General features: G+C 37.7%; 1 protein-coding gene across 1 annotated transcript in view; it reads left to right on the plus strand.

The window, feature by feature from the left end:
- Positions 1 to 13,997, plus strand: part of cdk19 (cyclin-dependent kinase 19) — a 75,596-nt gene that overhangs the window by 22,526 nt on the left and 39,073 nt on the right.

A 13,997-nucleotide genomic window follows, 5' to 3' on the forward strand; every position in this document is an offset into this window, starting at 1 on the left:
AGATATGCCACATTTTACACTCAACATAACCGAGCATGGACATTATTGAACACCTTCTGTAACATTGGTTGCTGTACTGTTTCCAACCTTACGTATTTAGGAAAATATTGTTTGTGTCAGAGGCAAGTAACAGAGGAGTCTGTGTGTCTGTCCTGTGAATCAGAAGTTCAGAATCAGTACAAGCCCCTGGAGAGATATTGTTTTTTCTTTATACAGTATTTCAGGCTGTACCAAATATACTGCTATACTATAATAATTTTAATATAATTAAATTTACTTGATTAGCATGTAATTAATCCATGCTATTTAGAAATTTACTAATTGCTTAGCTTGTGTCATGCAAGACTTCCAAATACTCAACCGTAGAATTATGGCACATGGGTACATGAAAACATGAATAGCCTATTCATGTATAATTGTGTATAAATAATAATAAACTTTGGAATGCTTTTAATATAAACCAAGGACTGTCTAATCAGTTTTGGTGGTGATCTGGATGTGCCAGCCGCTCTTTTTGTGAAATTTTTCCTTAAGTGAGCTGGTCACTACTTTACTATAATTAACTGGGGAAAAAATGATACATTTTGTGCTTCCTAGCTACCCTAGTAATAAGGTAATTTCTGGATTGTAGAAAGTTAATAAAAAAAAAAAGGTAAGTGCCTTTTATTGCGTGAGGTGGTCTGCTTCTATTTTTGGCCTTTGTTAATGACTGCTTTGTTCCCTTGGTGGCTTATGACAAGCACATGGCCTTTGTATATCTTGACAGCTGGCGAAAGGTGATTATTTCTGTCACTTTAGCAGCTGATGATGTCTGACTGTTCCGCATTTTGGCATTTAGTGGATAAAAGTAAATAGCTGTTCTCTCTGATTTTGGCTGCTCTTTCTGGTTTTACAGTATAGCTTGATAATATCTGCTAGTTTTGGATGACTGCAACTTCGGCTGCTCTTTTAAACTGTTAACTTGTTTGTCATGTATTGGTAGATATTATTCTGCAGTTTGAAAATTCTAAAAAAATCCAGAATAAGTTGCAATAACCAATTTATCAAATAATTCTGTGAATGTAATGCAGCTTTGATATGTAGGAGCTGGTGCAAATTACAAAAGCTGCAGAGTCTAAAGTGGAGCAACATGGCTTAAACCTTACAAAAAAACCTTGAATATGAACAGGAAGTTGACATTGAACTGGTTACTGTGCATGCCTTACATATCCTGCTTTATTTGCATTTCTTTGATCCGATTGGTTGATATACAAATAAAGCAGGAAAGGGAAGGCATGCACAGAACTAGTTCAGTGTGAACTTTTTTATTTGGCTGGCTGCCTGCCAAGTCCTGTTCTGGGAAGTCCCCTACTGAGAGCAGAGGAGAGAGCCTTTCAGCACCTGATCCTGGCCTGTAGCTTTAAAACAAACATTTTCAAAGAGAACTGTGGCTTCTGAATCAAAATTTGTTAAAGAGCCCCACACAACACAGAAAGTCCTTCTCTTTCTGCATCATTTAAAGTCCTGGCAGGGGAGGAGGGACTAAAACATTGATGTTATAAATTGTAACAACTTCTTAACAGCTAACAGTCAGCATGCAGTAACTACAAAACCCGCACTCCAATGTTCCTTTCCTTATTGACATCATGTGTGCAGGGTATTGTGGGATATGGAGGATGCAGGCTAAGGACAGTCGACTACTGTTACGAAGTAGTCAGATCGGCTAGAGAATAGGAGGCCAGGCTTAGGTAACTGTTTCAAATCATATAATTACATTAAAGATCATGAAAAGTCTGCAAATTTTTTAGTTATATTGCAAAGTTGCTTGAAATTATGTTTACTACCAGGGGTCACCCCTATAGATTAGAGGAACGGAGCTTCCATTTGAAGCAGCGTAGGTGGTTTTTCACGGTGAGGGCAGTGAGGTTGTGGAATTCCCTTCCTAGTGATGTGGTAATGGCAGATTCTGTTAATGCCTTTAAGAGGGGCCTGGGTGAGTTCTTGAACAATCAGAATATCCAAGGCTATTGTGATACTAATATCTACATTTAGTATTAGTGGTTGTTTATGTGAGTGTATAGATTGGTAGGTGTGGGTTGTGTGTGCTGGGTTTACTTGGATGGGTTGAACTTGATGGACTCTGGTCTTTTTTCAACCCTATGTAACTATCTAACTTTTCAAAAAATGTGTATCCTCTTTAAATATTAAAGATGATTTAAAATGTTTCTTTTTTTCTCACAGGGACTGTTGAAATTCGGACTAATGTCTGTGAACAATCTATTTAATTGTATATTGTCACCGCCAAAAAAATATTTGTTTTGTTTAGTAAAGAAAATGTAACTCTAGGAAACTTTCCAGTATACACTAGTTAAACATTTTTAATGATATTATTTGTAAATGTAACTGCGCATGAAAGAAGTATTGTATTTCAGCCCATCTGGCCAATGAGAATGAACATCTATTAATATTTTCCTTTGTAAATCTTGTATATATCTTGTGAATATCTGTCTGGCAGTATCAATTTCTGCACTCCTGTCACTGACTTCTGAAACAATGTTGCAAGCCAGCTGATAAAGATGATTAAAAGAACTGTTAAGGTGCCCATACACTATAAGATCCGCTCGCTTGGCGATGTCGCTAAGCGAGCGGATCTTCACCCGAGATCCCCACCTACGGGTGGGCGATATCGGGTAGCAAGAAACTTAAAAAAAAAATAATCCTGGGGCCAAACGATCGGATTACATTTGTGGTTATGGGGCAGTCGGTTCGGGGACTGCATCAACGAGCCTATGCGGTCCCTGATCCGACCAGATTTTCTAACCTGGCCGATCGAGATCTGGACAATTTCAGGCCAGATATCGGTCGGCCAGGCCGCTCTGTTCTGCCCATACACAGGCCGATTAGCTGCCGAATCGGTCCAAGGGACCGATATCGGCAGCTATAGTGGGCCCGTGTATGGGGACCTTAAAAGATCTGACATGTTGCAATAGCACATGGTACGTGGTCTGTGCTTAATCTTCTCTAGCACGGCTGACGAAACGTCAGGAAGTACCCTTTCATTAGTGTCAGTGTGACTAGCTGGTGGTAAATGATGAAAGTGGCAGAAATGGAATTTTCAGGCACTTTTACATTTCAGTGTTTTACCACATTGTTTGACACCAATGCAAAGATATTTTATGACGTTTTGTGTTTGTTTTATCCTTTCAGTTTTCTGGATCTGACTTTGGGGGATGCCAGATTTATGATTGTTTGAGCCTTCAAGCTTTAGTAATCAAAGGAAACACCACATGAGTAAAAGAACTGACGTGGGGTCTCTGGCCAGGGGCAGGCCAAGCCGACTGGGCATCCAAGGCAACCCGGTCGGCCACCTCGTCCCTGCACCTTTTCCCCTGCGTGTGCTTTGATGCGCATGCAGAGGGGGTAGGCAGGAGAGGCTATGGAGCCTCTCCTGCCTGGCGCCCTCCAATTGTTGCTCCCTAGGCAGCTGCCTCTTCTGCCTACCAATAGTTCCGGCCCTGTCTCTGGCAAAGATACCTTGTTAGCTGAGGTTTTTTCCTCGAGTGGGCTTTCCAAAATAATAAAAAGGTTTGTCAGCTTTTAGGGGGCTTGAAAAGATGTTTAGGGTAGAAATTTGTCTGGTACAAGACGGCACCAGGGTCGGACTGGGGGGTGAAGGGCCCACCGAGGCTCCCGCCCCGGGGCCCTGCAGGTGCCCCCACCGGCCACATCCCCTGTCCCTTCCCCCCCCGCAGGGGCCCCCCTAACCCGCCTCACATCGCCCCCCACCCGACGTCCTCCCCCAAGCACACATAATTTAAAGCGTTGGGAGGAGCGGTCGGACAGAGGGAGTGCAGCAAGGGTCGGGTCCACTAGAGCCGGGGGCCCACCCTGGACGGCACAACATTTCACGTACATGGGACAATTAGGAAAAGTGGATTTATGCTATTGTGGTCAACTGTATTTAAACTAATTCAAATACCTAAGTAAATACCTTTGTATTGCAAAGCACTGGAATCACTGTGTATAAAACATTCGGATCACATAATCGTATTAAAAAAAGATAAAAGCACATTTGTTTTATTTATTTATTAGTTTTCTTCCCATTAATAGCATTGGCATCAAGCATCAGTTTAACTGGCCCAGCCTGTAAAATAGCAGCCAAGTGACAACCCTGTTAGAGTCTGAATACCTCTGTGTTGTAAAGGCAAAATAAACATTTAAGCATTCACATAATATCCAAACTTGCCTTCAGGTTGCCCCTTCACCACTTCCTTGTATTAAGACTCCAAGGTGGGCCAGCCTCAGAGGTTGGAAACCTCTGCTTTAAGTAAATTACAGCACAAATCATCAACCCATGATAGATTAATAGCCCAAAGCAACTTGACAAATGCAGACCAATAAAAGGCTAAAAATAGACTGCAGGCTTGTTATTCTCTACAGAAAAACACTGGAAGCAGGAATTACTGGGAGTGGGATTGTAATGCTTTTTTGTTCAGATTAGTGCTAGAAAATGCATATTCCTTTCATACTAAATGTTGATGTGGGTCATAAACATGATCTATGTTTATAATAGATAGATAGATGATAGATAGATAGATAGATAGATAGATAGATAGATAGATGATAGATAGATAGATAGATAGATAGATAGATAGATAGATGATAGATAGATAGATAGATAGATAGATAGATAGATAGATAGATAGATGATAGATAGATAGATAGATAGATAGATAGATAGATAGATTTGTTTACAAGTCAGGGGACCAAACAACACATAAATGAATGTGTGGATTAAAGATATAATTGAAACGAAAAATCCTGGTGACTCAGGCTAAACCTTTTTTTATAAGCTCTGTTACAGGCAGAAAAAAACACAGAGGTGACTTGCTGTGAAAAGCCATTTCTGTTGATAGGCAGCATACTTGAATCCTCTCATGTACATGGGATATTATTGGCTGGAATGATTGTTGCTGAAATTGCCTGAGATGAGATTGGAAGGACAGGCTAGCAACAGTGAGAAGCAGCCTATTACCAGCCTTGTGCTTAGGAAAATGTGTCAGTTAGATTACTTTCCACCTAAATACACATGCTGCGGATGTGGCTTGAATCCATAATGTAAAAGAAGGGAAAACATATACATTATGCTAAGCAATAAGATTGGTGGTTTAATATGTGAATTGATAATCTGAAAAATTTTAGCATGATGTGTATTTGTTTTTTCTGGATGCATTTACAACCACAATGAAGAATTCTTGTTAAAATAAATAGCATCTCAAATATTTAAATGACAAGGAAACCCTGGGGGGGAGGGCTTACAGTAAGATTTTTTTTCCTGTGTCGGTGCTGTTTTTGGGAAGAATGTAGAGGGCCACAGAGGTTTATACAGCAGTGCCATGCTGCCACTTTTCTTACCTTTCCCAGGCGTCCCTCATGAGACTCAGAGTTGGACCTACTTATTAGGTTAATTTCCAGTTTTATACTGATTTTATATACTGATATCAATGCCCTGATGCAAGGCTAAGGGCAAGGGCACACAAAGCATATGACCTGCTCTGTTTTGTGGCCAGGTGGAGAGATGTGGATCTGCTTTTATATACTGCCGGGTATAGCTGCACCGATTGGCAAAGCTTCGGCTTAAGTGCAGCTACACTGGGTGGACTGGAGATTGGCCTAAACAAATGTGAAATTGTGCAGTTACAGGCTGCTCCAAGTCAGTGGGTTATCTGCATATATATATAGGCCCTCTCTGACTGCTAGGTTTAAAAATCTCATTGGACAGGGATAATATTAATGCGGCTCTTTCTTTTTGTTCCTGCTTAAGGAACCATTGTGATCCAATTGTTAACTGTAGGCTGCAAACAGTTTAGCCCATTTTGGCCCAGAATATAGGTGGCCAAATCAAACAAAGATCTGCTCATTTGGTGAACTCACCAAAAATTCAGATCTTAATCGATAATATCGTATGAAACCTCGTTTTGTACGATATTTGGTGTGTGTATGGCAAGTCGGTGAGTCGACCGATATCGCAGGAGGCTGCTGATATCGGTCGACTCACCAATCGGCCAGGTCAGAAAATTTTGATTGGGCGCCATAGAAGGCGCCTGAGCAAAATCTGCCGTCAGGGCTAAATCGCCAGAAGGAGGTAGAAATCCTATTGTTTCTACCTCCTTATCTACTGTTTCAGCCCTGACGGTGTGTGGCGGATCTGACGATGTTTTGTGCGACCGATGGTCGCACGAAACATCGCCAGATCGCCACGTGTGTGGCCACCTTTAGTCTTTGCAGTGGTAAAAAAAAAATTACAACCTGGCACTGCTGTAGAAAATCAAGATTAAGCTCATCGGCTGGTATCCAAAATATTGGCACCTCCTCTGTGAATTATTCATTGTGTGTTAATTATGGGTTTTTAAATGTAGCTCTTAGAGAATATCCCCATTAGAAAATGGAAAGATGAGAATTTAGTTTAAGCAAAATCAACAGAATCCACAGTAAATATTTAGGCAGATAAAAGACACCAGATCTGATTCAAATGCACTGCAAAGAAATAAATATTTTATATGTGCAGGGAATTAATTTAAATAAGTACAGCCATTTTCATGTTTCTATGTTACTTTAAAGTTGTAGTTCACCAAATTATATATATATATATATGTATATATATATATTCTAGTTATTTAGTGTTTTTGTTTAGCAGCTCGCCAGTTTGGTATTTCAGAAGCTCTCTAGTTGCTATTTACCCTAGCAACCAGGCAGTGGTTTGTTTGAGACACAGAATGTGAATAGGTGAGGGCAGAATAGAAAGATAAGTACAGGTATGGGACCCGTTATCCAGAATGCTCGGGACCAAGGGTATTCCGGATAAGGGGTCTTTCCGTAATTTGGATCTCTATACCCTAAGTCTACTAAAAAATCAATAAAACATTAATTAAACCCAATTGGATTGTTTTGCATCCAATAAGGATTATTTATATCTTAGTTGGGATCAATTACAAGGTACTGTTTTATTATTACAGAGAAAAAGGGAATCAGTTTAAAAATTCTAAATTATTTGATTAAAATGGAGTCTATGGGAGACAGGCTTTCCGTAATTCGGAGCTTTCTGGATAACGGGTTTCCGGATAAGGGGTCCGATACCTGTATTACAAAAATAATAAAATATAGGTTTTTGGCTGCATCCAACCTACAGGTATGGGATATACTATCCCAAAACCCATTGTCCAGAAAGCTCAGAAGTAAGGGACTAGCATTTCCCATAGATTCCTTATTGAGCAAACAATTATTATCTTTTCAAATTTACTATCATTACAAATTTGCTTGTTTTCTTTGTAATAAAATCTGTAGTACTTGATGGTAATTGATGTATAAGTCCATGTTGGTGGAAAAACAATACTACTGGGTTTTTGTAATTTTGTTTTGCTTTTTATTGCTTTGAGTTAAAAACACAAGAAATAATAAAGAGATAGGATCAAGACAAAGTAAAGCGAAAAAGGAAAGGAATGAGGAGCCTTGATACTTGGTTGTGAAGAACTTATCCAGTAGAAGTAGTAGGTGACTGAAGCCAGAAGTTTTCATATTTCTTGGTGATCCTAACCAAGAATCTGTTCATGGACTGATCATTGCATACAATTTACATTTATATCCAAACTGTATTGATTTAGTGGTCGCTAAATAATGTGCTTTAAGTTATTATTCTATTGTGATCATAATGTAATTGCTTATTCAAGGCTTATTCAATTGCTTATTGCTTATAACAAGGCTTCCCGAAAAGCCAAGCTACCAGGACTGGATGGATTCACAATTCCATGTAATCTGACCAATCTGCCAGATAAGTACAATTTATCTATCCACTTGACACTGTTGTTTGGATGTCAACAACAGCCTGAAGTAAATTATTTAAGGTGTTCTTGCTTTACAAAACATATTATTCCATAGTCGCAACCTTCAGGCCTATCCACACACCAGTGTAGAGCATTGGGTGGTTGTCCCCTTTTTAAAGAGGAATGCTACCCAAAAAAATTTTGTCTAATGACATAAAATCTAATTTTAAGTGACTTTATACTATACATTCAAAAAACTATTTAAGTGATTTTCAAGTAATTTGTAAATGTTATTGATATCTTTCTGCCTGGTTGTATTCTGCGCATTGCTGGTTCTGACTCCTGAAACAGTGTAGCAGAGGCCAACAAACCTGGAGGAAACTTGACTTCTGCTACATTGTTTCAAGAATCTTAACCAGAGAATAGAAAGGGATAAAAACACTGCTTTCAATAGCAATAATAGTTACAAATAATTTTAAAACCATTGTCAGTGTGTAATGAATATGTAATAGAGAGTTGATTAAAGTTAGAATTGTTTCTTGCATTATGCAAAAAGTAGTTTTGGTTGGAGTTCACCTTTAATTTACAGCACTGATGTAACATATGCAGGGTAAAGGTAGAGATGGAAGTTATTCAAATATAGCTTTCCCATATTATGATGTCCCCTGACTCAATAGTTATTAGCTGTTATATCTAAAACAAATATCATTAGTTTAGATTCATGAAGACACACATAAATAATCTGCTTCTTGTAATGTATTCTTATGTTTTACTATGCTGTATATTATAATGCTTTGAATATCTGCTGTAGCATGTTGTGTAAGTTTTTAAATATCGATTTTATACAAAGTTGCTTCTACCACTGCCTCAACCAAGATTTAGCATACACTGCTGTTTGTCCAATGGGAAATATGTTTTTCTTGGCAGTCATTTGCAAGAATTCTTTAGTTAATGGCAGTATTAGATGCTGATGACTAACATTATTTTTGCTTTTTATATTTAAAAAGGATAAGGATACATTTTTCCTCCTGTATTTTAAATCAGGTCTATAATATTTGCAAGAAATTGTTTAGTATTAAAAATTCCAAAAGTAATTTCATAGGCACTTTACTGGTATTACAGCATTTAAGGAGAGCAGTGCCTTGTTACTAATTTATTTAACTGATTTATTCATTTTTTGGTATTTATATAGCGCCTTCACATTTTAGTGATTAGCAAAGATTATGCATCATTCTTTGCCCCTCAGGAGTTTACAATCTAAGGTCCCTATTATATTCACACACACTATGGTCAACTAAGTCTGAAGCCAGTTAACCTGCTTGTATGTTTTTGGAGTGGTGGAGGAAACTGGAGTACCTGGAGGAAACCCACACAGACACGAGAAGAACATACAGACTCCTTGCAAATAGTGCCCTGGCTGAGATTGAACTCAGGACCCCAGCGCAGCAATTCTACACACTGAGCCACTGTGCTTTATATAAAAAACCATGTCTAGCTGTTGCTAGCATCAACCACTCTTTATGTTTTATGGTTAAAATGGCCTAGTTTCATGAAGCAATTTTAAGGTGGATGTAAGGTGAATACCTGTCCAGTTTTGACCTGGACATCCCAGTTTTCTGAGACGCTGTTCAGGTCAAAACTGCCTGCCAAACTGCCTGCCCAGTTTGCCAAATTAGGGAAACCGGACAGGGTGCTCCTAGATCGACACTCCAATCAGCCAATTGTAGATTGCCACATCATAGCCCTGCCCTGCCCCATGATATCAGTGCCCACCCCGCATCTCAATCTTCTCCTTTTTCAACACGAGTGAATCATGTCCATCTAGAATCACTACCAGTCCTTGTTCCAAAAGCTGAACAGGGGTTCAGCTTTTGGAACAAGGACTGGTAGTGATTCTAGGTGGACATGATTCACTCGTGTTGAAAAAGGAGAAGATTGAGATAATCCTGTTTCCTAAGGAGGGCATTTAATAGTAGAACACGATAATAGGCAGACACCACCAATCAATAGTTTCCACACTGTCGCTGGAAGATCAGTGACAGGGAGCTACTGATTTATTGGAGGCAGAGCAATCCCATTTAGTTTAGTTAATGATTGTTTAGTATAGTTAAAGTATAGCGATCCAAATTATGGAAAGACCCCTTATCACGAAAATGGGAAAACCCGAGGTCCTGAGCATTCTGGATAATAGATCCTATACCTATACTTATAAGTGGTACAAGAGAGCACTGTCTTGATGTATCTTATACCAACAGGTACTTCTACACGCATGCCAAAAATTAAATGCATATGCTACCATTTATGCCCCTGGTGGGAGCCTCATACCATAGGTGCAAGTTTTACAGGAGTAGGTGTACTAGTTTTTTTTCTCCTTCCACCTTGTCCTATTTGAAAATGATTCCTAATATTATAATACATTTTAATATACTGATGTTAATTTTGGCTTCTAGCACTCTTGTATTGGTATTACAATTTTTTCTACCCGACTCTATGGAATCTCCAAACAAAAATCACTGCTTAAGGCTATAACAAATGCAACAACAAAGAATGTCTTGTGTTCCCTCTACCTATTAGATATTTTCACTTAGCTGGACATTCAGTTGTGTTTATGAATTAACCACATGCTCGGTTATATAATAATGTAATTGCAAATTAGTCAACCTAAAGCTCTTAATGAGTAATTTAGAGACTGAACTACTATACAGCAAATCTTTGGTCACCATTTTACTGCCACTTTTTAGACTTTCCAGGCTGTTAATGCCTCATTTTTCTTGAAGTAATTGTGATATCTGGATCACCAGGTGCCTGCATCCAATAACTGTGTTATCCTATAATGCATTGGGATTGGTGGGATATTTTGCACCAGTGATTGTCCTTCAGGAATCAAACATTTTGGTTTACATCCATATTTTGCTTCTAACAAGAAAGGAAAACTTGTATTGTGAAATGTTATTATGCAGCTGTATAAGAGCCCTCTTTTTTACTCTTCCAGACAAGTACTTGTACTGCTAAACTGTTTCTGGGTAATACAATTTTGCTATTGCAGTATATTATATTCATGAATTCTACATATGCCTTGCCAAGCATTCAGTCACTCTCACGTATTTAAACATTGTCAGAATGTCATAAGCTGCTAAACCTTTATCATACTCAGGCCTTCCCAGAACTGCCATTTAGGAATGCTTTTGGTTGCTGTTGTGGCACTTATTTCCAGAATACCTACTCATTGCTACTGATATGCAAGACAGTTGACACTGACTAGCGTGACTGTCATCATCCTTTCTAGGAGGAGGTAGTTAAATTAAATGTGACAGCTGGACCTTAATAGAGCATATACATGCAGGACTAGATCTTCATATATCTATTTCCCATCTCCATGATGGCAGTATTCACCCTGTGAGGGTTATATAGTATTGTTGGAAACAGATATTCACTTTCAGGCTTCTAATTGCAATAGATGTTAGGTTGCTCTGGGTGAACTGGAGACACATTCATTGCTGCACATGGATTTACAAGTAAGGTTAATGTTTTAAGAGCAAAACCAATAATCCTTTAATAAATGTTGACCCAATGATGACAAAGTGAGTGCAGACTAATAAATATTTTCCCATGTTTTGCTACAAGCAGAGTATGTTTATTTTACAATGTAGGAATATTTTCACAAGTGGGAAGATGTTAAAAAAATGAAATTGCTCCTTTTGTATTCTTACAAGTTATTAACACTTTTGTGTCAGAAATGTGTTTTAACACATAGATTTATTTTAATACGCCCTTTGTCAGAAATTATTTTTGTGTGATGAATATCTATTGTTAACTATCAAAAAATATGCATCTTAGTGGCCAATCTGTGTCAGATGTTTTGTAAATGCAATCATCTGATATTTGCTAATACATTTCTCATTGCATTGTCACATGTATAAACATCCTTGTGCCTTCAGGTTGCATCAGTGGTTTTTCATATGATCTTTGTGCCATAAGATCATTACTGTGTTTTTGTAAAAGATGCCTCATGATAGGTTCATTTCATAAAAAACACTATTATTTGATAGTAATGGAAACATTTACGGTATGAGCTTTTAAAAAAAAAAAAAAAAAATAGGATTATTGTATAATACATATTTCAATTATCACTATTTCCCTGAAAACACAAGCATGCATCACTCTAGGAAGATCACATACATGAAAAAATCCAACTGCAAACTCCATCTTGTCACCACAGACAATCACCAGCTGCAATTTTGTTTAGTAACGCCTACTCCTGGGAGGCGTTAAGTTTCATAGTAATTATCGCCACATTTTATGCTTTTAACAATTCAAATTTGTCTGTGAATTATGCATTAGTATTATTTCTATTCGATAATTACCTCAATGCGATGGAAATAATGATTTGCGATAATCAGGATTTTTGCGCATGCGAGTAGTAACGCATGCAAAATGTTTTTGATGAATCGGTACTTAATTATCGAACACTTTTTATTGCAGAAAACTATGCGTTGACATTTAGTGAATCTGGCCATAAATGTTATTCGTCTAGGCTCTTTTCTGGACAGCTTTATTTAATTTATATACAAGCAAAGTTGACAACAGTATCAGAAGCTGCTACCTTCTTTCTTTTCCTCAGTGTGTCATGGGTGAAACTTATTTTGCACTACAAATGGTAATAACCAATTTAACTGCAATAATGTATATATTTAGCAGTATCCACATATACAGTTACAATGTAAACAATGCAATGCAAACATTTTTGCTTGCCCTGAGTTCCCTGAATACAAGACTAATGCTAAAACAAACACAATTCCTGTAGCTGATGTCCATTTAGCTTACATTGGCTTACTGCTGGAATAACAAAAGCAGATGTAATTAGTTGTTGTAGGTAATAGGACCAGAAGACCTTACTTGCATTTGTGCAAGTTTAAACATTAGTAAAACACCTGCAAATGGAAACATCTGCATAATACATGGATTTCCAACCTTGGACCCTCCAGATGCCATCTGTTTTGGAGCAACAACTCATAGCACATACTTTATGTTGTACGGGTATGGAATTTGTTATCCGGAAACCCGTTATCCAGAAAGTTCAGAATTACGGGTCATCTCCCATCTCCCAAGCAAATCATTCTAATTTTAAAAATTATTTCCTTTTACTCTGTAATAGTAAAACAGTACCTTGTACTTGATTCCAACTAAGATATAATTAATCCTTATTGAACGTAAAACAGTCCTACTGGGATTATTTAATATTCAAATAATTTTTTAGTAGACTTACGGAAAGAGCCTTTATCCGGAAAACCCTAGGTCCCGAGCATTCTGGATTATGGGTCCCATACCTGTACTTTGTTTAGTAAAAATTACTTTGGAAGTATACTGCCAATATCAGTGACTGAGGCCACAAGATGTGCACATTTGTTAGATCATAAGTCTTCTAAAACATAATTTATTTATATAGTGCACTGTTTCATGTTTCTAAGCAGGTAGTAGATTATTTAAAGCAAAATGCAGTGCATTTCATTATAAAGGGCATTTGAAGTCACCTGGGAATTCCATAACCACCATGTAAGAACTAAGCCTCCAATCTCACGCTTTTGCATGTACACTACACTATATATGACAGAATATAGGAGCACGAATACCAATTTTTTTCAGGCTTGTACGTAGGGATGGGTGAAACCACACAAATCATTTTGCCCATCTGTGTCATTGAGGGTAGTACTAAAGGTGTCATTGAGATTTCTCTGTTTATACAACTATAATTCATCAAGCAAGGGACACAAAAAATGCTTGAGTATAAAATGGGAACTGCTTTTTTTTTTTACATGTATACTGCAGTGTTGAAACATGATGTTAAAAGTTAATGTTAAAAAATCTATACATGCAAAATCTCCTTAAACAAAGTATTAGCATTTATTTGAAATTAATCTTTTGTTAGTTGACACAAGATAAGTTCTGTTGTATGACTGCTCAGCTGCAGTCATCAGGTTTCTGGAATGTATGATGCAGATATTGACATTTTGCTAGTAGGAACATTTTTTGCTTAGCGATTTGTGAGAAAACTTTTCAAGCTATGTGCTAAAATGTCTTCAAAATCAGAAGATAATGAAAAGTAAAAGTTAAACTCAAAGTAATTTTTATTACTCTTAGGTCAGTAACAAACGGGTCTCTCCAAAATGCTGTGTCATTACCTGCAATGTAAATCACGGG

The sequence above is a fragment of the Xenopus tropicalis genome, chromosome 5 (genome assembly GCF_000004195.4).
Source record: "Xenopus tropicalis strain Nigerian chromosome 5, UCB_Xtro_10.0, whole genome shotgun sequence".
Classification (NCBI taxonomy): domain Eukaryota; kingdom Metazoa; phylum Chordata; class Amphibia; order Anura; family Pipidae; genus Xenopus; species Xenopus tropicalis.